The sequence below is a fragment of the Coturnix japonica genome, chromosome 2 (assembly GCF_001577835.2).
Source record: "Coturnix japonica isolate 7356 chromosome 2, Coturnix japonica 2.1, whole genome shotgun sequence".
Lineage (NCBI taxonomy): Eukaryota > Metazoa > Chordata > Aves > Galliformes > Phasianidae > Coturnix > Coturnix japonica.
In genome coordinates this window covers 29,926,058-29,953,362 of record NC_029517.1, presented here as the reverse complement: position 1 = coordinate 29,953,362, position 27,305 = coordinate 29,926,058, and the positions used below count along the sequence as shown (strand labels likewise).

Below are 27,305 nucleotides of genomic sequence, written 5' to 3'. Positions count from 1 at the left end.
TGGGTGAAGATGTGCTGCAGCAATACGCATGCTGATTTCAGGGGGATAAAGCAGGAATTTTTACAGGGTACCGCCACCAATCTCTCTCTCTGCCTGTGTGACACGCGTACTTGTTCACGGGCACACACACCCTGCTCAGACCGCACCTATTTCATCACACGTGTGTTGCCTATGTATAGAAAACTCCCCTCCCGCTTCCCTTCCCCTTCTTTTCCCTTGCCAGCCTCAGACCCGGTGTGCGCCCTTCGTGCTCCGGATGAGGACCCGCCTCATTCCGTCTCCCGGGAGCGGACAGGGACAGGGGACCCTCAAAAGCGGGATGCAGAATCGGGCCCAGCTACTGGAGGAGGGATAGATGGAGTGACGGAGCAGCCCGTCTCCACCGCCTCCTGCTCCCAAAGGCCGGAGCTGCGACGGGGAGAGGTGCAAGTGGATGAGGGTAGTGCGGAGCGGAGCAGGCGGGCCAGGCAGACGGGGCGGCTCGGGCAGCTCCACGCCCGTGGGGCTCCGGTGGCCGCTATCCACGCCTGGTGGCATCGCTTCTCTTCCCTACGGGCTGCTTTTGTGTCACCATCTCCTCTGAGGACTACGTGAAGGGTCCGCCTCCCCCGAGGCCCCGCTTAGAGCCGGTCTCACGGGGAAGCTCTCCTTCGGACTCCCTCCTGGCTCAGGCAGGTGGTCGAGGAGGTCGATTGTGTCTGTGCAACTCCCCATAACTGAGTTTTGGGGCGTCTAGGGGAGGGACGTTCGTGTCTCTTTCTGAATAGAACAGTAACAGGGAGCTGAATGCAGAACGCATGGGAGCTCCCGCAGACCGGCCGATGTACACTATGACTGCCGGGAAGTTTGCAGGAAATCTTCATATCTGCATCAGTCTGGAGCCCTCGCGACGGTCCCCATGGGTTATGCCGGCCTATCCACACCGATGTGATCATTTTCGTTTATGATCCATTGCTGCTTCCTTCCTCACCCCGCTCTCAGCCCGATCCCACGGGGACACCACCCCCCATGTTTGTTGCTCCCGTACTGCTGGCTGTTGTGAGGGGTGGCGTGAGTCAGCGGCAGCACGGGCTGCAAAACACACTCTGACACACGGACAGGCAGAGAGACACCCACACGTACACGCAGATCTATTTGCCAAGAGTAAACACAGAGCTCAAGGCCCGAATGGAGTCTAAGGGAATTCAAATAGTAATAATAATAGTAATAATAAAGGCTCTATTGGGCTCAAAGTGCATTAGCACGGAGCTTCGTACACTGCCTTTATTTTCACACCCCCGAGTAGGATGCACGGCCAGCACAGCCCCTTCCCGTCCAGCCGGTCCCGTCCTTCTCCCCTCTCTCTGCCCGGTGCTGCTGCGTCGGGAACGGCTCCGGCTGTGCCTCTGCCTTGTGTTTCCCACAGATCTGTCAAGTCCGATTTGGAAGGAGACTCCCTCATTTGGGATTAATTTCCAGGCAGATTGGAAAGTATATCTCTACGGGGTTTTCTTTCTTTCTTCCTTCTTTTTCTTCTTCTTTTTTTTTTTTTTTTCTTTTCTCTTTTTCCTACAGAGATTTTAATGAACTCTCCCTCGTTCTGTTGGTCACAATCAAGACGTCAAAACTATCCTCAAAACTTTCCAAACTGATTTATTCCTTCGACCTTTCAGTTCTCCTCGCTGAAATACGGCCGAGGGGAGAGTGGGGAGACAGCAACCAGAATGCACAGATAGCAGCAGAAGGGACTCCCGATGTACAAATAGGCAACGAACACATTCCCATCCCAAACCAAAGAAATACAGAGGGGCATTCAAACATTTCCTGAGTAACACAGTCATAAATCAGAGGTGTCCCTCTGAAGTGTGGAGCCCTGAGAAAGAAAAATCCATCACATATTTCTTAGCCAAGGGAGATTTCTTTTCTCTTGTCGGTCATCGGGTATGAAAACTCCGGGTCGCTGCTGTCTAGTGATGGCTGTGATCCCACTGTGCCCCATCATCCCGTCTGAAACACAGCCCCTGTCGTCTCCCTAAGGGGGGGAAAGCACTGTCATATCGCATAACAATTTAGTGCCAAAAAAGGCTGATACGCAGCGCAAAACGGTGACGAAACCCGTTAGACAGCTTATTTTTACATTTTTAATGGATACTGTTAACAATAATGGAGTAATTATCACTGTTTTATTAAAGGTATTTTTTACGACCCGGTTAGAGGTGGAAGCTTTGGAAAGAAGAGAATGATGGGTGCATGATGCTGGGTGTAAATACAAGCTGATACACTGACAGCAAACAACACGTAAGTGGCGTTGAGGAGAGGACAGAGCTGCGAGTGGGATGTGCCCAAGAGAGCGTGTAATGGCATTTACAGGATCCCATCCAGGACACATCTCTGCCTCTGTGCAACTCTGAATATAGGATCCAGGCATCTGTACACAGGGCATCTGCCTTTTCTTTTTATTGTTATTTTCCTTGCAGCAATTGCCTGCCATCACCAAAGGCTTCAGAGATCATAGCTTACTCCATCAAAACCTGAAGAAGAAGGGCCTTAATCTGCTCCTAGAACAACCAGGGCAGTTTGCTTGTGGAAACCAGATCTGCCGTTTCACTGTTGTCAGTGAGTACATTGTGAAGGAATTTGGGCTTTCGATTTCACTTGCTATCACTTCCAGACTCGTCGAGAGCCATAAAACTGCGGCATCTTTTTAATGTTACCAGGAACTGTAAAAACACGATCTGCGTGGCAAACTCACTGATTTGAAAACACAAGAATATATATAGTGTGAATTTAATACAGCAGGAGGCACAGGTAAGTGAAAATCGACAGCATTATAATGGCTCCATGGATTTTTTATTTTTGGTTTTGATTTTTTTTCAGATTAAACTAAAGGAGAACTCAGCCCCCACCTCTTCGTGCTGTGCACTTCCAGAACCCCCACCATATGTGTCTGTGCCCCAAGAGGAATGGCTGAATAAGGGACATTCGTCACACATTGTGTCATTGGTGTTTGCCTCATCGCATAGCGTGCAGATACAGCTGGCAGTTGTCTGTACCCTCTTGTAGCCCTTCTTTTCCCAGCCATTGTGCAGCTTTAGGCCTGATTCTGCTCTGTATGGGCCCAATTGACCCTGAGCTGGAGCAAAGCTACTTTTACACAGTCTTATCAAGATAGGGCAGAGAGGTATAGCTGAAGCTCAAAGCACTGGGGACAGACCAAAGAGATAGAAGTGGAATCCACATCTGCTCTGGCCAGGGAGAACGGGTGCAGAGAAGCTGTGGATACCCCATTCCTGGAGGCACTCAGGGTCAGATTGGATGGGGTACTGTGCAGCCTGAGTTGGTGGCAGCCCTGGCCATTGCAGGAGGGTTGGAACTGGATGGGCCCTAAGGTCCTTTACAGCCCAAGTTATTCTATGCTTCTGTGATTCCAAAAGTCCCAGCTCGTATACTTGGATCCTGGGGACCCTTTTCTTCCCCAGGAAAGGAACAAGAAATCTCTATGGAAGGTTTCTCTGAAGAGCTGAGGGACCTCTCACAATCAGGGGATTGGTTGCTCAAGCATTTTCCGAAGTGGAAACTCCAGAGACACAACTGTACATCACTTGGAAAGAAGGGGAATTTTCCTTTTGATTCACATAGGAGTAAAAATGACCTAATGGGAACAAACTACAGATACATATAAAGACTACCTAGCACAACCATCTCAATGGAAATTTCTTCACTCTGTGTTAAGGGTTCTGAGAAAAGTGGTTGGACTGAGACAGAAGTTTTTGGCCATCTCTGTCTCATTCAAGTTCTACACAGAGGAAAATAATCAAACAAAAAGACAAAGAAACAAACCTCAAATATGGACCAGGGACACTGTGTCTGAAATTCTCACCCAATATCTACTATCATGAGTCAAAAGTCAAACATCCAGTCATGAATTCAGTAAAATTTGACTACAGGTATTCAAGCTGAAATAATACCAAATTACCAGGGTGCACCCTGACAGCAGCTGTGGCTGCCCAGTTTATTTTTGCACCAATATGTGCATGCAGAGCTCTCAGGCATAGTGCATCCATAGGCTGGGTTTGTCTAACAAAAGCAGAGCATCCATCAGAGTTCTGGCTGAGTACTTAAAGTTGATTCACTCAGCTCTGCCCAGGGCTTGCATCCTGTGTGCACCAATGCCTTCCCACCACCTCTCCTTCCCCTGTCTGGTCAACCTATGGTACACTGGCCAGGGACAGGGGTGTCTCCTGTGGCAGGTGAGCGTGGAGCACTGTCCTAAGCACTGCTGACAGCACAGATGAATTGTGCTGATGGGGATCAAGCTTGCACACCCATGCTTGTCTCCGTGCTCTCAGAGCTCAGCTTTGCTTCAGAAGCAAATCATGCTTCTCTCATCGTGCTTCGGAAGACTATTGAGCTTATGAGATAACAAAATAAGACAAAAGCAGAGGAGTAGAAAACTTTCACAGTACGTAACACACTTTTGCCAGTGGACACTGAGTTCAGCTAGGAACAAACAGGGAATCTTGAAAGCTGAGGTAGGAAGCCTGCAGCTGAGAGACTGACCATCTCTGGGATGTATTGGCATTGTGTGGGAGAGAGAAATCAGGGCACGTTCATGCAACCGCCCTGACTGAAAGTGGGCGTGAGAAAGGCTAATGTTAGAAGCAAAGCTCAAGTGCCTGTGTGTTTGCTGTTTCTGAAAGAGGAAATGAGCACATACTGGGAAGCCCTGGCAGGGAAAGGCAGGGGTTGTTTCTCAGGAAGGGCAGAACTGCCCGAGGCACTGCTAATAGCATGAAGGCTGCAGACGTGGTTAACTGCTCTCTTCAGGGCTGTCCTGCAGTGCTGTTCCGTGCTGTCCAGATCTGGTTCTCTGTCGGCTCGGAGCACACGCCTTTAGAGACTCATCTCCCGGGAACAAATCCCGAAGTCCCTGGCACCCATGAAGGATTCGAGGAGGGAACACGGCCCAGCCCTGGCTCTGCGGGGCTCTGGCCGAAGCCGAGATTCCTGTTTCCAGTCCAGCTCAGCCCTGCGCATGCCTCCCTCTCTCCTCCGTGCGCAGCATCCCTTCTCCCTCAGCGCCAATCGTCGCATCCCACCTCCTCCTCCCTCCCGGCCGGCGGTCCCCGGCTGTGATCACCGCGACTCTACACAAACTGCTGTCTTCTTGCGCCCCCCACTGCTGATGGGCCGCAGAGATGAAAGGAGCCTTGCCAGGTGCTCGCCCATTCTTTTTTTTCCCCCCTTGCCAGAGAAGCCCTTCTAGGAATAGAAGCGGGCGGACGGGCGGCACCCCGTCCAGGGCAGGAGACAGAGAGACCGCGGCATCCCCAGCGACTGGGGGGCACCTGCACCTCGCGATGCTTCCTTCTGAGTGTCACAATCCAGGACAAATTCTCAGATTCTTTCCAAGTTGACATTAGCATCGTTTTTCCAGGCCAATAACATTTTGCTCAGACCAACGTAAAAGTGCTGGCAATGCGGCTAGAGAGAGAAAGCGTTACAGGTTGCATCTGAACTGGAACGAGTCCTTCCAGAATAACATCTTGACAATGTCGTGGCACATGGCCTCAGTTTGGCCTCAGCTGTCCATCTTTCCCTGTCACACTCCTTCGGGTACCCAAAATATTACAGGTGGCTGAGGACTAGATGTGCAGAGTGTGAGTGCAATGGAATAAACACCCCCCTGTGCTTTAGCTGGCTTCACTGGTTTCTCCCAAGACATAACATACACTCTCCACTTAGATCTATGTTGTGTACCTTATCTCACATCTTCTCTGATACTCATATCCACATATATACATAGAAACATACACATACACGCATTATTTATTACACTTACACATACAGATATATTCTTTTTGCTGTTGTTCTTTTGTTAAGATCCAGTTGCAAAAAATCTGCTCAAAACCTGAAGGACCACACCATTGTGCCAGCACATTCCTCCTTGCCATGGGTACACAGCAATAGATGAGTCCTTCATTTCCAATCCACAAAGCCCATTTTGAATGTTTTTGGTCTTGCTTCCAATCAAAAAAATAAGAGAATATAAAGTGAAAGTCTGCAGACACATCCCACGTGCTGCTCCTTTCTTGTTCATTGCTCAGGTACGCCTCGATTGCCGATTTTCCATTTAACCCCAACTCGTGCTGGGTAGGAAACACGAATGACCTGATCTTAATCTTCTTCCCCTCTGGCACCAACACAGCAAGACGGTCCCGTAGGGAAAGCTCTGAAACTTTTTTCCATTCACGGTTTTCCCCATTCCAGCCCTTCTCTCTCCATTCCCCTAGAGGATTATCACGGGGTTCAGCCCCCGATGGGAGCCGCCGCCCGCAGCTCTCGGCCCGGCCCGGCCCGCAGCCGGAGCTCTGTCCCCTCTGCAGAGCCGGACACCAGAAAACGCGAGAGGAGGCACACATGCTTTAAACACGTTTTCACTCTGTTTTGCCTAGCAGCAGGTTGCCGGGCCCTTGAGACGCATGAAGTGCACTTTACGGGGAGCCACGCTTTGCTAAGGCATCCCCGACCCCCTCCCTGCTCCCATTTCCCTTATGGCAAATAAGGACTCCTTGGAGAAGGGAAAAATCTGAGCAGGTTAGTTCTACTTTGTCATGGTTTTAGATGTTTAATGCAGTCACCACAGTGATTAAGAAAAAAATCATTATGAAAATCCATCCATATAAATTAAAAAAGAATCATAAATAAAACAAAACCCTTCCAACTCAGATACATATAGTGTGAAAGAGGAAATGCTCTTTGGCACCCAGGCTGGGTACAAAAGATGCACTAGAAATAGGATAAAGCCAAGAGCGTGTGCTGCCAAACTGCCTCCCAGTTGGGGGAAGGAGCAAGCCTGGGGGCTGCAGGGGAAGCTGCGCAGTGAGAGCTGACTACCCATCCCATCGTAGGTGACTGCACACATGTGGATTTCCTGTGGAGGAGACAAATCCAACAACCCAGTCCAACAGAGCAGCATGGGCTGAGCTCACTGCACACTGCACCCTGAAGAGCATCTTCTGTTGAGATGGTGGGAGACAGGATACCCAACTTTGTGGCAGTCAGAACATTTTTAATTGCATGAAGCTTATACTTTTACCCTACAGCAGGGGCAAGGAGATGGTTCAGATCCCTTTGAGGTCGTCTGGAGGCTGGCCTCAGTGACGGCAGCTTGGAATGTAGCAATGGGAATGACCTCTCTCCCCTACAAGCCTTTCCCCTAGTGCCAAAGTCACCAAACCAACTCTGTCTTGCTTTATACTGGCCCAGAAGGGGCTGATTTCCAATCAGGTGGTGGGACTGGAAAACTTTCTGCCCTTGAGTTGGCAGCTCCCAGCAGAACACAGAGTGGGCATACTAAAACCATGTGTCCTAAGTGGCTGCCACACACAGCACACAGCCAAACAGCCATCCTTCCATTTCTTTTCTTTTTTTTTTTCCTTTTTAATGACAACATCGCCGTGTGTGCTTGTATAAATCCTCGGTGATTTCACAGCTCCCCGTGGTAATATCACCAGGCTGACTCTTATGATTTCCTCCACGCCTGCACAGTTTTGGATTTATAGGTCTCTTACATACTCATTCACAGAAATAAAAAGGGTGGGAGTGGAGACGACTTGAATTCTGGCTGTTTTCTGAAGTTTCCATGCCAGATCCATGCAAGACCTAGTGCTTTGGAAATGTGGGTTTGTAAACCAATCCCTTAACTTGCACCCACATTAGGGGGTTAGGCACACACTCACATGCACACATACACACAAAGTCACGCCAAAAGAAGGGTTAAAATATTCTTCAAGCATGTACTGTGACAGAAAAAATAAGAGAAAGACACCCAACCCCACCCCCACCCCCCAAAAAAAACCCAAAAAACACAAATAGTCTTGAAGGAATCTTTGTATAGCAGATGCATTAATCCCATATAATAACCACTCTGGTGCCTGCTGGGTCAGAATTCTCCAAGCACTGAGAAATCCGAACTTTGTGTGGATTAGGATGAAATCAAATGGATACCTCAGCATGAAAATTGGACAGTGGAAGAGCAGCTGCTGGGAGAGCCGAAGGGTCTGTGTTTGCAGTAGGTTAGGGCTGAAGCCAGTCATCACCAGCTCAAGAGAAGCAAATGCAAGTGGCAATGATGACAGGAATCAGGAAAGTAGTGTTCTAAACCTGATAGCTCTTTGCGTAGGGGGGAATTCTCAGCTCGTCTCCCCATACAGGGATGTTATTCCACTCTCCTTACTTCTGTGCTCTGCGTTTGCCAAGTGTTTTCCTGATGATAGCGCAACCTTTAGAGAGAGCCATCTCTACCTCCCCTGCAAGAAACGGCTCTGCAGGAGAGCTCCACAGTGTAAATGCCAAGAAAGGCAACACGTGGGTCTTCGTCAGAGCTCTGGCAGATTACAGGAGATCTGTATGTGCCTCATTGAAAGCAGTCTAGAATAGAAGCCAGCTCTTCACTCTTAGGACAGGCGCTCATGTATGAGTTAAGGATATTCTCAATGAAAACATAGTTGCTTTCAACCGCTTCAGAGAGACCAGTGGTCCATGAAGAGCACTTGGGCTTCTAGCAAAGTGTTGAATGTGGTATCTCCTAGCAGGAAAAACATATCCTAAAAGAATTGTAAAAGCGAGCCAGGAGAAAGAAGGCAGCCCTTCTGCCAAGTTCCTGTGGGCTTCTCACTCCAGTGCAAGAAAAAGGCACCATCTCTACATGAATGGCAGATGTGCTGCCCATAGACTATACTTTCCATCAAGCCTTTACACTCATACATGAGATACTTCCTAAGGAGTGGCAGTCTCCCACCAACACCCACAAACTAGAGTTTCCTGCATGCAAATACTTGAATTCAGATACATCTTGGATGTACTAAGGGAATATGTCTTTCTTCCCTCTTTGCCTTCTACTGGGAGGATTTTACACACTCTCTGTATGGCAGAAGTTAATTTGCACAATTCAGAGGATTTGTGTATCACAGAGTTAAAAGTGGTAGAGATTTGTTTTGAGCCAATGAACACTTTTCAGTGGGTGCTAGCTTTCGGATGCCTATCTGCTTCCTACAGAACAGAGAGGTGGATCTGACCTAAGTACCAGGCAAGTTCATTGAGTAATTTGTAATCTGTAGAGTGACACAGCTCCAGATACAGAACTGTTATTAAAGAAGTCTGTGACTGGAGGCTAAAGACTTGTTCACACATGGAAATGGCTGCGAACATCCGTGCAGAACTTGCTACTCCACCTCAGATCCACACCCAGTCTCAGCCTGGGTGAATTTCCTTGCTAGACAAACCCAAGTTTGCAATGGAGATAAGGGAGAACACAGGATCTCATTAAGAACAAGAATGTTCACCTATGGAAGTACTTGAGGAGGCCCATTGTATTTTAGACTCAGATCCTATCTTAATAGTAGATGCTAATTAGCATGGTATAATCCTTTCACTAACTTCCTAGTTCAACACGAGTGTCCTGTGATGGTTTGCACCAAATTCATCTCATCTAAGTGTAATCAAATTAAACTCGGATGAGACAAAGGGCTCCCATAAGTCTCCATGTAGATTTTAAATTGAAACCACAATGCAGGGCACTTAAATTCTGGACAGAGGTTGGGTAGAATTTCTCTGGAAATGGAGGAGGCCTTGTTTGAGCAGAGTAGACCCGCTCACCCCCATTGTGCCTGACGGAACACTTGAGAAATAATGATGCACTCAGATGCAATTTAGCACCTCACAGCTATGACAGCACAGCTGATGGACACAGCATCTCATAGTCCACCACAGTGAGATGGAAAATAGGTTTATAGAAACCACTGCTGGAACACATTAATTAGAATCTCTGACTCCTGAGCCCTGACAGCTTTGCTGACAGGGCAGAAGAGATCTCTACCTTCAGCTGCTTCATTCACAGCTACTGTTATTAATTAACCTAACATGATTTCAGTTTAAATTAACACACCGGACACGGTGGCTGAGGAGCAGACATCCCCCTTTTACAGCTGGAGCAAAAACAGCAGTAACCTCTTCAGCTACATCAGCTAAATCAAAGATGAATCATCAATCATGGCCCTCAGCTAAATGCTATGCTACCCGGATACCCTACTTATGTATTTACTCCTGCTTAAGCTTCTCATTTCTGTATGAGCAGCATTTTAGTCAGCAAGACGACAACCAGCCAGCATGTTAAAATAGTAATGACTCAGGAATGGGGATGTCATCTATGGAAACGTCACCTATAGAACAGTTTAACCAAACATTACTTCTTCGGCAGCCTATGTAAATGGGTGCACGGACATAACTCTAGCTAAAGTGACAGGATATTTTTTGCTGCATACAAGCCCTGAATCCTCAACAATGAACTTTCCTTGGTGTTATCCATGCTCATGTGGGCTTGTTCTGACCCACACTGCTGCTCTCCTGTCCGGACCACTCTGCTCAGCTCAAACCACTGAGACTGTGGCCATATTTACACAGCACTCACATGCCATGTACTGTTGTATGGGATATATCCAAAGCAGCATCTCCAAACTGTGCTAAATCACATTCCAGCCCTGATTCCATGGCAGAGATTTGGGACCGAACCTCGTGACGCAGTTTAACCAGTTGGAAAGGCTTTTCTTTTTTTTTAATCTCAGAAAAAAAAGTCTGTTTAGAAGGCACTGAAGTGTGGATGATGAATTTAGGAGGAGAGTGGGAGCCAGGAAATCTGGAGCTCCTTTCCTGCCTGACTGCTGGCTCTGTGGCCTTGGGCAAGCCCTAATCTTTCCGACTCCACTTCCCGGCCTGTAAAATATCAGTTACTTTGTGGTAATGGCTGCAGTAGTGACCGGTTGGCAGTTTTTTCTATGGTAAAGAAAACTTTGAACATTATTGCCAGTAGTATTTTAAAGAGGAACAACATCTTCATTGTTCATATTGATATTTAAGGACAATAAGCTCAGAAAACCCACCCGCTCACCCCGTTCATTAGGATCACTTTACAGCACTCCTCCACAAGTCTGTATCTGGAAAAGGGACAAATCCAGTTTGTAATCCAATTCATCTGCTTAGGGGCATCCCAGCTGCTGTGCAACATCTGAAATGGAAACAGCCCGATTTTCATCAGAGCAGATTTTGACTGGAAGGAATTTCTCTTGAATGGCAATCTTCACGCTTTTCTCTCAGGCTTCTATCCTGTACCACTCTCCCTTTTTACCCATTTTGATCATGCAAAAACATCTCCCATTTCCCTCTCAGGAAAAGAAAAATGGCTGCTTGCTGTCAGCTCTTTTTCAAGCCACCTAAGTTCCCAATCCATTTCCAGGGCAGACTATGGCCAAGCAAGCTGCTGCTATCTTGTGTTTCCTAGCTGTCCCCAGTGCTTATCCACCACCTCTTTTCCCAGAGATAGAAAACTCACTAGGGTAGGGGACATATCTGTTTTCCACTGTCTCCAAATTGAGTCCTGTTTAATGGTGCTAAGCAGCAGTGGCAGTAGGAGCAGCAATGAAGAGTTACAATGAAGGATTCATTAGCCCCAGTAATTCCACACTGCTGGAGCAATCCCAAAGGCCATTCTTAGTCTATCTGACCCATGAAGAGCAGGCACAGGCAAGTGTTCCTGGCCATCCTTGCCTCAGGACTTTGGAGGGGTGGAAAGCTGAATCAAAGGACCTATCCTTGGTTCGGGCTCTTTAGAGGTGGCAAATATATTCCATCTGCCACACCACTGCTTGGTTCTGTAAGCACTAAGTAAATCTGAAATATAGCCCAAACCCTCTATAAAAGTAATGTAAACCTCCAAGATCTATAACCAATGCATTACACTCTCTTATGTTCTGTTGTAGATTTTATTGCAAGAATGTTTAATAGAAAGTCATTTACCTACACCCACATCCTGGGTAGGACAGTGTTGTCTGACAAGTGTCTGTCTGGAGGAAACCACAGCAAAGCCATCATAACCAACTTCTTGTGGAAAACAGCCTTTCTTATTAATTCTGTAGTCTCTGGTTATTTCCCTTCTATTTCCCTGATTCCAGGCCTCCCTTGTCCTTGCCCCTGTTGTGCCTATACGCACTGCTTAGGAAGCCATAACAGAGTATGCATCTCTCTCATGACAAAAAATTACGTGACAAGGAATGGCCCAAGTCTTTGTCTAGATTTCACACAGAAATCCTGGCACTAATTTCACACTCATGAGAGGACTGGCACTGCAATACCCAGGCATAAACATCACATATTTCCCAAAGTATGTAGGCATACAAGTGTAGAGGGATTGGCTTGGAAGACACTGAACGACTCCCTTGAAGAAGCATTCTTCCACCAGCTGGGAGAAGGAGTGAAGTGTGAGGTGGGTGAAAAAAGGTGCTCAGCCTTTGGCTCTGAGCTGGCTGCTGTTCCAGGGGCAGTGGGTATTTCTCACCTGTATGGCTGTAGCTGAATTGGGGTGGGTGGATTTCCATTTTTAACAGATGCTCACATGAGCTGAAATGAAAAGAAAATGAGAAGGAGGCAGGAGAAGTAGCTGCTCTGCCTGATGGCCACTGATCCTTTCCATGTGAGGGGTAACCTTTGGTAACCCTGGCCCCATGTCATGTGACAGGGCCAGGAAATAAACCCTGGGCTCTTACCAGCACTCCTGTGTGTTACACCTTTATTGCAGTGATGACAGGTTGATGGCTCCACTGAAAGGTTCTTTTCCTTCAGGGAGTCCTGTCCAATGTTCAGCTTTATCCTTCCATAAATGCTGTCTAAGTAGTGTAGGGTCCGAGAAAAAGGTTCCTGCTCCCCCCCTGACCCTCCCACCAAAGGCTGGCTGGGAAAGGGGCCCCTCACCTGCCTGTCAAAGCCACTAACTCACTGTCACCACAGCCAGCTTTCTCCCCTTCATAAATGGAGGGCACCTACCTCCGTGGAAGCCTTTCGTAAGGATCCTCCTTCCCCCCTCCCTGTCCCATCCCATCCCAAACCAGTGATCTAAAAGAGCAGGCAATCCCCTCGTGCTTTTCTTGGATCTAAGAAGGATTAGGAAAAGAAGCTCTTGGTTTAGATAACTCCCCTGATAGATCAGAGAAAGACATAGAGGATTCCCTCCCTTACAGTTTTATTTCTCCATTTTCCTTTCTGACAATGATTAGGGGAGCTTGAAATACTGCAGGGTTGCCCCATGTTCAGAGCTGCTGTGGAGATACTGAGAACAATATTAATAATCAACTGTATAAATGAATGAAGTAGGGAGGCTGCTGATCACAATTTGTGAACTCCCGGTATTTGAATGCAATTATTCCTCGTTTTATTCCTCCCCACATACCCCCCAGCTCTCTGTTAATTACCACTCGTGGGAAAGGTAAGCTGACCGGTTTGATAATTCCCAGCACCACAACAAGTGGTAGGAACGAGTTTAAACTGGAGATCCTGAAAGCTTTCTCTTTGCATAAGACGAATTTATAGCTTGGAAACTAAATATTTGTTCAAAGAACTTTTGGAGGTGTTTGAGCACACAGGAGAGATGAAATGGCAGATTAAATATTTCATTTACATGCGATAAGCACGGCATTAAGTCCTATCTTAATTCTTCACCTGTTTTCTGAAATCCTTTGACAAACACGAGGGGTTTCAGCTCTCTCTAGAAGCTCTGGGGCTCTCGGGGCAGTGCTGTGTTTCTGGCCGGGAGCACAGGGGAGGACTCCGGTCCTTAACGGGATCCTGAGGCTCGGGCTGGCTCCTTTTTAGCAGGAGGCATTTGCAGCGCGTTGCTGCTGGGTAAGGATGGGGCTGCGCCCAGGAAACCAGATCTCGCTGCAGCGGGCACGCTCCGGGGGAGAGTTCAGGAGAAACTCTATAAATAGAAGAAACAAGCCGACAGAGGGATCCGCAGCTCCCGGAGCTGTAGGTGCTCGGAGCGGTGGTCCCTGCCATCTCGCTGTGTATAAACCTGAAAGTCTGCAGAGGTGCTAGACGGAGCCCCTCCCGCACACACGCTTCTACACAGGCTCTGCTCTCTCTCCTCGCCAGCAGAGATGCAGAAGAGGAAAGAGAAAAAAAGTAACTCCTCTGCTGATTATTCCTCTCCCTCAGGCTGCTTTCAGGGAAAAAGGAATAAAAAATAAACCACGTGTTTATCCATAGATTTAGGGGATCGTTCCAGCGTCGAAAGTATGTGTAAACATGCAAATTTGTACTCCATCTAGAGTTTACTGGAACAAAAGATATTCCTTCCTTGTCCTTCTAATAGGGAAGATTAAAACAGTACCAAATGTGAGCATTAGCGGCTTTGGAAAAGGGGTTTGCTCTTTATGCCCTAAATGCCTAAACCTAATATTTGGAGGTGGCACACAAGCTGTGATCATAAAACGGGTTTTACTGGGAAGCCATGTTTACTTCTTGTTTATCAGACTTATTTTAATTCATTCTGGGTAGGTTCCAAGTGCTGTGTTGGAGATTAAAGGCAACTGCACACCCCAATTAGCAGCCAGTCCTTTCTAAGCAAAAGTATTTCTGAGGGGCGAGATGAAAGTGGGATCATTCTGTTCATTAAGAGTTCGGCGCTGGGGCGGGTTACTTATCTCTAGACAGCTCTCTCTACCTTGGGCTTGAGCCTCTCAAGATTTAGAACGAGTGTCCGTATGGGAGTGAAAACCCGTGTGAAAATGGCCCTCCGAGAGTGGCAGTCTGTACAGCACACGAGCTGTGCGGTATGAGGGCACTGACCGGCACAACACCGGCTCTGCACAGGGCTCTGAGCTCCCCAGCGGAAAAAGTAGCTCTGGGGCACTGATCTCCGCATCTCTCAAGTGAAACTCTTCAACTGGAGTCGCGGTGGAGGCCATAAAAATCTTTGCTTCCATTCAACCAAGGCAGCAGAATACTCACAGTGTTCAGGGGGGACGGGGAGGTGCGGGGATCAGCAGAGAGTATCCAAAAGGACCTCACTGCTCCGCCGTCTCTTTTGGAAGGGTAAGCGGGTGCAAAGCAAGATTTATAGGCCTCTGTGAAGACGTGAGAATTCAGTCTTTGGGATATAAAATACGCTCCAGAATAACGTTTATTTGCTCGCTTTTTAGTCGATAAATTCCATATTACTCCGAAGGGAAACGCTCCTCTGGTTCACCGCACGCACAAGACGAGTTTTACCCCCGCACAGAGGCTTTGCGCCCGCTTACCCTCCCGAAAAACACTCGTTGGCCGCGGCCGAGCAGCGCGCTGAAAGCAGCCCACTCCCAGCCGCCCGACGCGGCGGTGATGCCCCCTCCGAGCCCCTCGGAGCGGAGCGGGAGAGCCCCGGTGCTCACGGACGGCCCCGCCGAGGCGGAGCTGCTTTGACCAGACGGCTGTTAGCAGAGCCCCCAGTGCCGCGGGCTTGGCAGCCCGGTCCCCCCGCTGTTACCCCCGGGTAAGTCTCCGGCGCCTCTTATTAACCTTCTAATGAGTAGGAGAGCCTGGGAAGCCAAGCTACCGAGCCGGGTTGAAACCCCCGGGATCCCGACGGGGACCCCGACGACTGATTTATTTTCTGTCATTGTTTTACCAGACAATGCTCGCTTCCCGAGGAACTTCGGGAGGTTCGGCCGAGTATTGTTTGGAAATATCTTTGCAGATACCCCGTGTGCCCCTCGTTTCAGCCAATCGCAACACCTCTTTGATTCGAACGAGAGAAAGCTCGGATCCTGCCTTTTATTGAAACCAGCGGAGGACCTCGGGAGGAGTGGGCGAGAGGGGAGGAGAAAAGGGGAGGGGGAGAGGGGTCGGGGGGAGCTGTCCGCCGGTATTAATCACGGGTCCACTTTGTCGAGAGGAGACAGCGCCGGTGTGTGCAGCGCACATGTGCCGACGGCCGCTCTCACCTCTCCTCCTGGGCCGGGAACCCGACGGGACGGTACCGCCGCCCCCACCTCGCCTGCGGCGGGTGTCCAGGTCCTACGAGGGGCCCCGCAGAGCTCGGCGAAGGCAACGCGGGCGCGGAACCCCGGCACCTGCGCGGCCCGAGGCCCGCCAGCAGCCGCTCCCGCAGCTCCCCGTCGGGTGCCCTCGCCCCGACACCTCGTCGGGGTTTCCCCCTGTTCCCTTCGCTCTCTCTCCCCCTCCCTGCCCTCGCCGCACCTTTCTGTGAAGCACACGGTGACAGGCTTGAAGTAGGTTCGTCTCCTCTTTGCTAGGGCGGGTCCTCTCTCTGACAGCCGGCTGGAAGCACGGCGCTGCGGCTCGGCTGCTGGGCACAACGCCTGGCTGCACGGTTCTATGTGCCACGCTGGCCACCCTCCTCGCGAGCCCTTCGAAACACTATTGCATAAAACATCATTTCAAACATGCTGTCCAGCACATCGACAAACACATCTGTGGTGTATCGGACTGTAGATGTGAGTGCGATGTGCATCGTTCCCTCATGTAAGTGACCCGTTGGATATTTAGGGAATTTTCCTTCTTCTCTTTGCCCGTCTGACATGTATTTGCCTTCATCAATCGGGTTTTTCGGGGCGATCTCTGCAGGAGAAACATTTATTCATCTGAAGGAGCCCCATTTCCCCTGCTAGGAAAATAACATAATATATTCAGTGCAGGACTGCGTTTTCGACGTAAACGAGCCTAGAGAGCAGCCCACATCCTGGTCCTTATTTCCCGTGAATCGGGCGTTTGTATGCACCGATGTGAGTGCTACTTATTCCGGGCTGAACAAAAGTCCCCATCAGCTCCCGGAGGCGGAACCCCTGTGGGAACGGGGAGAGCAACTCGCGGTGGGCTCACATGGCATGAAGGGCGAACGGACTGCAGGAGCGGGGAGCGGGTCGGCGTGCGAACACACACTCCCTCTCGCAGATGCTCCCTGCTCCCAGTACCCACGTGAGGAACGTTTCTCTCGTGGGGAAATCACGTCCTTTCCTGGGGCTGACCGTCGCCCATGCCCAGAAGGATGGGTACATGTCTTAGCCCATTCGAATTCGCCCTGCCCCGCTCCTCTGCTCGGAGATGTAGCTGGAGGAGTTCGGTAATCGGTATCATCATTATTATTGTTATGAGAGGTCCCACCACCCTGGCCAGTTAGTATAGAAACCCTCCCGTATACATACATTCATTCCTTTCCCAGGTTTTGGGATGGGAAGAAGTGTTTTGGCTGTGTTATAAATGATGCTTTCCCAGCCAGCTCCTATTCCAGCGCTGTATCCGCGACGGTATGACCCTTCCATAGAGAGGGTAATATTTCATTTCTTCTCCGTTCACAACCTTTCTGGTGTCCCTCCTTGCAGATGAAACAACCGGCTGCTGAAAGAAAAAAGGCGGGGGGGGGGAGGGAAGAAAAAAAAGAAAAGAAAAAGGGAAAAAATGTTAAAAAGGGAAAAATAAAAATAATAATAATAAAAAAAATCACAAGACTGTGAAAGGAATAAAACCCAAAGTCCATAAAGATGAAATGTAACGAGAATGTTGGATACATAACGCTGCCATATAACAGTTTCAATTAGTTGAGTAAGTCCTCTGCAACGTCTTGTAAAGGTGTAAGGACACGTTTACAGTATAAGCAACATAATGTTCTCAACTGTACGAGTTAATTATTTCCAGATTTACTTCTTTTTAAAGAAGTGAGTTTCACAAGTAAAGGCTCTGTCCGGGTATAAAACAACCGATGTATTTTTCCAACATTAAACGTCTCGGGTTCGTAATTATAAACGGAGGACAGGAGCGGACAGCTAAATAAACCGACTTGGGGATTTTAGGGAGAGTTTTCCGGGGACCGTTCAGAAATAAGCGAGCACTTTATTGTCTAACGTTGAGCTGCGGTTATGGCGACCGTGTATCCTTAGAGCAGAGGTATGAACACAGAGAGGCGCCGATACAGAGGGCGGTAATGCTGCCTGTACGGCAGCGGAGGTAACGCGCTCTGCGCAGCGCCCGACTGCCGGGGAGTGCGGAGCAGAGATCTGGGCTCCTCCACCCGCAGCTCTAACAAAAGAAGCTGAGCGAAGAGGTTTGATTTCTTCTTGAACGCCTCCGAACGCCACGAAACCACCGCCGTAAGGTCCCCGGGGTTCTACAAGGTCGGTGCACAGCCTCGGCTCTTCCTGGTGATCGCGTTAGGCTTCTTCCCCTCTATGCCCCATTGCACCCAGGGGGACCCGTGGGGCACCACTCAGCCAGCGGGACTAGGGGGCAGAGTCCAGCAGGAAGGCGCCGATGCCCTTTTTGCTTTCCTCCCGCCGCGCCTCCAAGGCGGCTGTTCTCTCATCTCCCTTTGTGTGCCGTGAAGGTCGCCGGGCTGCGAGCGTTCAGTGTCCGAGGAATTGAACTTGCCCCCTCTCCACTGCGGGGACCAATTTTCACCTTTCCTCCCCGTGCGACTGCGCTGCCCGCTGGAGCCTTCTGTTTGCAGCCTGAGCCCACCTCCCTCCTGCCGGTTCTCCTATAATTTCCCCGGTATTTCTTCACATTTTAATTTCCTTCAGAGTGCGTGTAAAGCCTCGGTGGGTCAAACCGGCGATGAGAACGTTTTTATTCTTCTTAAAGGATGAGATTTCCCATGCTTGGGCCTTTCCTTCAACACAGCCCAGGACCTAAAGCTCCGTGTGAAAGTTTGGCTTTAATTCCCTGTGCTCCACGGCTTCCAAGCATACGTCAAGGCGAAGCAAGGATTCATTAGTAAAAATCAGCACAAAAATTAGCTGTCACCGATTGATTGCCAATAAAAAAGGCCCACAAATCCCCCTCACTTGTACGTGTTAACCAAAAGTTGTCTGATTTAAAACCAGGTGCTAGCGGCGTAGCAAATAAAGAGTTCCAGATTTCTATTAAACAGACATCATTTGCTGCGCTTTTTGTTCGCGAGGAGCAGCTCACCTTGGGCTCAAGTGCCGTGTCCTCATTGCAGGGACCAGAAGGAAACCCTGCAGAGGATTTTGAGGGGGGTTTAAGCACTGAGCTCGGACGGAGCTGGTCAGAGGCAAGGCTTTCTGATAAGGAAACGCGCAGGGTCGTTGGCCAACTTGAAATGTTTAAGTTTAAAACGATCGCAATTTTATGCATCTGTACGTACACACAAACATCCGAAAGCCTTCACTAGGTTCCTATATGGGTCACTGTACGCACACACGCTGAGGGAGGCAGAGCGGTGCTTAACAGCGAGGAAGGCTTTCCCAGCCCTTTGAGGAGTCTGAAGGTACGCTACGGAACTAGAAACCTGGGAGCCATGACTCTTGGTTCAGTTTTGTTTTCTTTATTTCTGTTATGATCATTGTTTTCAGGGAGCTCGTTGTTTTTGTTTTGTTTTGTAATAAGGTAACAGGAGCAACGAGTTTCTAATCTCTATTGGCAAAAGCATTATTTGCACTTCTGAGGGTGAGAAGAACGGGAACGTCTCTCTGACCTGCGCCGGGATCATATATTGTTCTAAAGTAGAAATGTCAAAGTAAAGTCATTTACCACCTGGACGTCCTTGACTTCGGATGATTAAAGTTTAATCCGAGGTGTGTGCACAGCTTTACCGTGTTATTTAAACACATCAAAGGTCATAAAGGGATTCCAATAGCATGAATCGTGCAGCAGAACGCGCTCTCTGTGGAGAAATCGGTGTTTCATTCGAGATTAAGCTGCACAGAGCTCGTTAAAGAACGAGAAAATAAAGAGAAAGAAAAGGGGTTGGAAGGGGGAAAAGAAGTTTCATATGAACCAGGGATGGCAGACTTCAAAGCGGCCGGAGGGTCGCCCTCTCGGGGGCTACACTCGGGCAGGGCAGAGCCCTCCGCAATCATTAGCTGCGCAGACATCTAGCGGGAAAGCCTCGCCACTGCAGCCCGCCCTCCCCCGGCCCACGGGCAGGCGCTTACCGGCTCTCGGCAGCCCGGCTCCGTCTTCTTCTCCGGCCGCTTCTCTCCTCCGCTGCCTCCCGCCGAGAGCCGCCGAGCAGAGCGGAGCAGGTAGCGGGCAGCGGGTAACGGGCAGCGGGAAGCGGGCATCCCCACAGAGCGGCCCCCTTTAGCCCCCATTGGAGGCCGCCGCCACCACCCGGCCCCGCCCGGGACCTGCCCCGACGGGACGGGCCCCCCCCAGATCAGTCTGGGCTCGGCCCCGCGCCCGCGACCCCTCCGCCCGCTGCTCTCCGTGCGGCTCTGCCCGCCGCAGCGCTCGCTGTGCCACGGGTGGTGCTCCCGAGGCAGACAAGGCTTTTCCCCCTCCTTCCCTCCCTCCCTCGCCTGTGCCGCCGGCTCTGTCGCTGTTTACCCTTGCAAATAGCCGATGGTTATCGATGAGAGGCTCGGGAGCAGCCGGGGCGGGCAGGGAGCTGCCCCGGGAGGGGCGAGAGATTGTCTGGAGACCCTCCTGCTGCTCCCTGAGCGGTGGATGTGGCCGGGAGCGGGCAGAGGAGGCGGGGAGGACTCTAAATCGCGGTTAGCGTCTGCCTCTACCGCGGGTCCGGGGAGAGGACGGGGTGTCCCAGCAGGCAGAGGACATTAGACTCTCCCAGAGAGCGGTGACACGTTTTGGCACCTGAGCCACCGACCCCTTGCTGGGGGGATCCCAGATGACCCCATCTGACAGGTGACCTATTGGTCTCGACGAGCGTTGCCAACTTGCAGCGAGTCCCTCTGACGCTAGAAACGGTCTCATTTTCTTCTTAGCTACGTGGGTACAAATTTAGGGATCTCCTCCCGCTCCACCTTTCCCCCTTCAGGATGTTCGGCTCACCTCCGGTCTCCCAACCAATACCTCATTGTGCAGCAGCTGAGACACGGGTAGCCCCACCGCCTGCCCAGCTAATGAAGATGCTCAGGAGTAGGCTTGGAGATTACCTGGAAGGACTCACACTAATGCTCTTCGATCCCACACATTCAGCTCCTGGTTTTGGGGTTTTTGGTTGTCCCCGTAGTCTGGTTCCTTCAGTGATTTATGCAGAGATCCCATTTTAATCCACACCTTACCTATCAGAATCCACTTCAAAACCCAAATAGCCTCCATCCTCTTTCCTTTCTCCTACCTCTTGCCCTTCCCTCACCTGCAAACCCCAGAGGCCGCAGGGACCTGCAGGGATGCTCCACACCTCAGAAAGTAAAACCATCCCTTCGGTACCCAGATAGGGGCAGAGACATCTTGTTGTGAGCACACAGGTTTGAATTATTAGGCTATAAATTTCGTACCGTGATAAAAGCTTCAGCTGTGTTGTTCAATATTAAAGGTTTTGGCAATAGCATCACTTGGGTTGTTTTCTTTTTTTAACTTCCTTTTACCTCCGCCTCAGACTACATTCCCCTTTCACAGATTTCAGAGAAAATCTTTCATGTTTTGTTTTAATATCGCATGTATACGTTTCAGGTTTCTCAGCCGGCATACAAATAAGAACGGACATATGGCAGGAACATTTGATGTTTGCAAACGGGCAGAAGATACTTGCTAACTGATTTCCGCTGCGGAGTTATATGGGATTCTCTTTTTCTATATAGGCAACTTTCATGTTAGCTGGGGTATTCTTGCTCACAGTTTTTAAGGTTTCCATCCTGTGGTCATAGTAAAAAGTATATATAGTACAATCTGTTGTTCCTTCTCTCCTCTCCCGGTAAATGCAACTTCATCTTAACTCTCTCACTAGAGCATTGTATGCCTAGTGATTTCTTCCCCGATAGCAGCTAATTATTGGGTTTTGGTTTTGGTTTGGTTTGTTTTTTTCCCTTCTGCCGTGGTTTTGCCATTCTCTGGAGGATGCGAACTTGATTCAAAGCTGTTCATGTAATGCCACAAACAACGTGGCTTTTGGACACGGTGGTGTCCAAACTTCAGGGGAACCTCAGCAAACTTCTGACCTCCCTTTTAGTGACCCCCGGGGTAGTTACAGACCCGGAAACACACTCCCTCCAGCCTCCCACTAAAGTTAATGGGTCAAACAAGCTCCCTCTCCTTTATTTGCCAAATATTTACATCATCCAAAGTACAGATGACGTGTCTGTTCGTGCCTTCATCACCTCACCGCCAAATTATTCCTTTTAGGCAACGCTTTCCAAAGTGTTACAGGAACTCCCCATGCAGCAGGTGGACACCAGGTAGGGCTCCGGGGATGCCCCATCTGCTTCCGAGGCTCTCCCACCCTTGGCCTTGCCCCTCCACTCACCACTTCCCTGCCCACCCTGCCCTCACCCCGGGTTTCCCCAGCTAATCCCCATAGCCGGGGTTGTCAGAGAGGGAGAACTCGCACCTGGTGAACAAGGACACCTCTGCTGGGCAAAGGCACATCACTCTGCACTTTTCCTTTGCAACACGACCTACGAGATGTAGCTTTACGTTAGAACCAGCTGTTATTATTTTCTTTCATTTCTTTTTTTACTCGTTATTTATTCAGTTAGTTTCAGGTTTGGCAGAGGGCTGCGCCAGGAGATGGTAGACGATTTCACATCGCAAACCAGCATGGCGTTGTGAGAGTGGATGACAATCCGTAATTACTGGCAGGCTGCGGGGATCTTCCTCGCTCACAATGGGAAGGAAGCGACTCGGAACGGGGACACGGAGCTGGCACAGCGGCAGGAAAACGGCCTCGAGTTGCGTGCAAGAGTCGGCGGAATTTCTTCCTTTAGGTATCAGCGCTTAGGACCAGGGGGCACGCTCAGCTAGAGACGGACCTTCATTGTTCGGCCGCTCGTTGTTCTGCATGTCACAGAGGTTGCTACGAGACCACTCCCTTTTCTCTGTGCCACTATTGCACTAAATACACTTTGGCTCCCGGGACGTTGCGAATTGTCTTCAGAGCGTGGGAACCCCGGCGTGTGCCCTCAGCTCCGCTCAGCAGCTTGGCACCGCCGTCGCTCCTTCTCCTCGGGTATCTCGGGCTGCTCCTGCCGGGCTGGGGCTGCTCCTCCTGCCCGGGAGACAATGGGAGCCCCCGGCCCATTGTCTGGGCTCAGCGCAGTGCCGTGCGTGGGTCCGGGAACACGGGTGGCTGTGCCCAGGTGGGAGTCGCCGTGTGAGGGGTCATCAGGGACCGGCTCACCCCAGCAACGTCCTGGATAACAGCAGGGCTCAAACGCAGAGATCTGGGTCGCTTCCAGAGTAAAGAACGTATTGGAAGAGCAGTCAGCTGTCGGGTATTTAAGAATGGGATTTAGCCCGCAACAGGGCCACATATGTAAGTGCTTATCTAAAGAAGACATAAAATACAATAAGCTTTGGGAAAAAAATTCATGATTCAGCAAAAATAAAGGGAGTAATATATTTACCCAGAGATGCAAGTTATCGGCTAGCATGCATTTGGCACGCTTTGTTTAAAGGAAAATACTGTATAATTCCTGCTTGGAGAACGTGTTCACGGTATGGGTGGAAAAACATTAGTTCCATCTAATATGAAAAGTAGCAAATGCCTGTTGTTATTAAAGGCAGCACGTAATATATATACCTGAGAAATGTACTCTAGGCGCTAGATTGCATTTTCTAGACTCCGGTTTTACTAGTGTTTTACCGAATAAAATTTTTAACAGAAATGCGTGTGCATGGTGAAATGTAAAGCTAATTGGAGAACACGGGATCGTATCGCGGTATCGGGTAACTTTCTGCTCGGAGGTGGCTGAAGCCGGGAGCACCCAGGGCTTGAGCCGAGGGCACGTAGACGCTGCAGAGCTCTCAGCCGAGGCCAGCTGGCCACCCACGCGTGAAGCAGTGGGACACATAGGGGGTGATGGGAACCCCATCCTGGGACCAAGGGGTGCCTCCTCTCCCTTGCTCTGGGGGAACGTAACATCTCTAAAGGTGAGAGGCACACACACACGCTGACACTGGGGAGAAACTCTTCGGTGTGGGGCTGGCTGGTGCTCGGTGTGAGAAGGGAAGCACTGGTCCGTGGACACGGCACGGCGGCTGGGCACAGGTGTAATAGGGTCGGGGCCGCCTCCCAGCTCCAGGTGGCCATACAGGGCCTTGACCGTCGCCCCTCGAGACCACAGGGCAGCTCGACGGGGCCCGACGGGGTGCGGAGCTCCGGCTATGCCTGGCAACAGAGTCCACCGTCTCCCAGTCGGGGAAGAGTTGGGGATGGAGACGGGCACGAGGCCGGGCAGGGAGAGCCGTGGTCCCCGAGCTGCCTTCTCCGCAGCCACCCGACCCCTTGGAGGCGTCACTGAGACAGGAGATGAGTACTGCCAGCTACTGAGGGGAAGGGCAGCCCCTTCCATCCATCCTCCTTCCCTCGGTCTCCCAACCTGCAGTAAACTTGCGAGGTTTTGCTGGACGCAGAGGTTTATTTGTGGGGTTTGTTTTCCTCTCCGTGGAGACCTCCACTCGTGGCCCAAGCAAGCAGTCACTGCCCTCAGTGCTCTGAGCCCCCGTATCTCATGGGATATTTCTTAAGACAGCCGCGATGAGAGCCCCGCGTATGTGAAGCTTCATCGGAGCAAGGGACTGCAAAAGTGAGGAAAAAGAGCTGTTAGACAGACCCAGACATTAGAGATAAACTGCCTCCATCAAGTCAACATTTTAATCACTAAAACCACTTCTGAAAAGGCAACAAAAAAAAAAAACACAACCTCTTGGAGAATGTACTCAAACAGCTGTCTTCCAGTAAAGGCAAACATGTCCAATATTTCCTGTATGATTTCTTCTTTTTTTTTTCACTCCCCTTTCTTTCTGTATAGATTACACACAGCCGCCCTCAGCACTGCGAGCCTCGCTGCTTTTCCTTAGGTGAAAGTACAGCTCTGGAGTCCGTATCAAGAAATAAAGACCCCGCAACGTCTGCAGCCACTGAGTGCTGCTGTGGGAATGTCACAGTACTGCGGGAATGCGGGGGGGCACTTTGGGGAAGCGCTCTCTCCTACACTGTTAAGGAAGGGGCGACTTCAGCTCGTCCCCGACAGCCGCTGGAAGGGAAAGAGGACGGCACATAGTGGGCCTGAAGCTCAGGAATAATTTCTTCCTCGTCTTTTAAAATCTGGTAATGAAAAAGGTGGAAGGATATGTTTAATTGCAATCAGGCTGCAACAATACACCATGTGATCGTGTGGTTGCAATTATTACACGCTTCCAGCAGAAATAGAGGCTACACCATTGCAGCTCGCTGTACACAGGGCTTGTTTTCTTTTTCAATAGACGTGATAAGGCAAAAATGAAGACAGTCTCCAAACTCTAAATCCTGAAAATCGGAGGTTAGTCCAACAATTACCAAGGCACGTTAATTTGAGTGTATTTATCCACTGTTCCTTCCCGTTCGTACTGAAGCATTTCCAAAGGCAGATGTAACCGACCTGATAAACTGCTGCGGTGGGTGTCCGCCTCCTCGCTTATCGCCATTCGCAAAGGCTAAAATGAAAATGTTCCCGGCTCCCTTTGTGCGGACGGGAAGAGCCGGTTGCGGTGGAATCCGTCTCGGTTTGCATGGCGAGACAACGTGGATGGAGGTGGTAGGTGAGATTTATCACTGCGTTCGGCCAGCCCGCGGCCGACACAGAGGCAGGGAGGGCTGCAGGGCCGTGCCTGCACACGGCAGCCACAGGGAAATCCTTTCTGCTCTCTGCCAACGTGGAGAGACGGATTTCTGTGCTTCCAGCCGCCGAATATGAACAGAAAGCGATCGCACCCGCTGGAAACACATTGGTGAAAAGATCACAGAATAATAATAATAATAATAGTAAAGCAAACCTAACCCAACCCAGCATATAGACCTTGTGCTTGAGAAAGAAATCAGGCTTGTTGCATTTTCGCTTTAATTGCGTGGAACACCTCCTGCGTGTTTCCTAGGGAAAAAAAAATCAAACAATACAAAGAGAGGTGATCTGAGATTCTGTGCTCTGCGGAGATCACTCCCGTGTCCCGCATTCCCCGTGATCGGCATTCGGCTCTTTTCAAGCACACCTGATTTATAGGAGGTGGCAGCCTAAGAGTTTGAGTTGACAACATAGGTGGGTCCGCACCGAACGTGCGCCCAAAGTGCGGTGGGACGCCTATTTTTACCTAAGAAAAATGCGGGATTAAGTCCTCAAATCTTCCCGCTATTCCTTACCCCCCCCCCCACACACCCCTTCCCAGTCTGCCTTTTCATTTACGAATTCTCCCTAATTTGCAGCTCTCATCTCCACCCACCCCCCCCAACACGCGGTGGGAGGGAGAGAGTTAAGATGTCCTGCGAACCCCGCTCGTAAAGCTGCTCACTTCCATTAGAAACACATGAATATACTGAAATACAGAGTGTCTTTTAAGACGGGTTCAGGAATGTTTATCTCCATCCGTGATGCTCTAGAAATTGTAGAAGAAAACAGCGGTGACAGCTCTCCTCCCAATTGCCCTTCTGGCAGGTAAACTTCGCTCGCTCATGAAAATCAGATTCGATTAAGAATCTCTCCTGCCATCACTTGATTCCCGTGTCTCCCCAGGGCTCCTGGGCTCCGGGACACGGAGATTCGTATTAGTAACGAAGATCACGCTCAATAATCAGCTCAGCTCTTTCAGCAGGTTTGCAGACATTTAGCTCTGGGTTAAACACATATTTTCAGCCATCAGCCCCGATTATTATTTTTTTCCCCAATGCTCATTAATTAGCTCGAAACAATGGAACGGAAAGTAAGAGTGAATTTCCTCTGACTACAGCTTTTCTTCCGTCTCCGTCCGCCTTTGATTAGCCCCCAAGAAGTCCGGCTCCCCTCGGTGGGGCACTCCGAGTGCTGTCACACAAAGGGACGGAGCTTAAAAAGCCTCCCAGGTAATACGTGCTGACAAACACGGGGTTGTTTTTCGGTTTGCTTTTTGTTGTTGTTGTTTTGGGTTGTTTTTGTTTTGTTTTGTTTTGTTTTTTCTTGGTTTTGGGGTTGGTTTTTTTTTTGTCCAAGTCTGACATTCAGCTGAAAGCACTTCTTGCTACTCGAAGCGCAGGGACGTTGCAAGGCCTCTTCAGAAAAACGAGTGGCTCTGTACGTACCGCAGGGAGAGATTTACAAATCATTTCTAATTTCCCGTTTGAGGCCAAAATCCTGCAGCCCTCGGCGGGACAAGGCTGTATCTTCGCCTTCACGGCGTCAAGGGCGCACAGTGGCTGCGTTCAGAGAGCTTATAGGGGGCAAATTCTGCCCTCGGCTTACACCTGCGGATTGGGTGACGGGAGTGTGACCCCAGCGCAGCCAGGGGACGCATCTGCCACCGCAACCAGTTGCGATATCTGCCGCAGGGATGGCTGCGCGCTGAGACGAGTGTGAAAATCGCATGAAAACGGTCCGGTTCCGAGGGGATCCAGCGCCTTTTAACCCCCCCCCTAGTGATCAAGGCTGTCCATCCCCTCGCCCCCCAAAATATTAATGCTCGTCTTAGAGGAAACGACTTCACGGATGTGTTTCTCTCCAAGATGTTTTGCGCGCTATGTAAATGAAAAGCGGTTTGGAGGTTTGCAACAGAGCTCCTGGAAAATGCTGGCT

The 27,305-nt window shown here is 50.0% G+C and overlaps 1 long non-coding RNA gene across 1 annotated transcript; it reads right to left on the bottom strand.

Moving 5' to 3' along the window:
* Positions 1 to 15,637: 15,637 nt before the first annotated feature.
* Positions 15,638 to 20,277, bottom strand: LOC107309137. Its single transcript, XR_001553085.2, has 3 exons — positions 19,761 to 20,277; positions 17,013 to 17,205; positions 15,638 to 16,428 (listed from the first exon to the last, which is right to left on the bottom strand). It is a non-coding gene; the product is annotated as an uncharacterized LOC107309137 (long non-coding RNA).
* Positions 20,278 to 27,305: the final 7,028 nt, after the last annotated feature.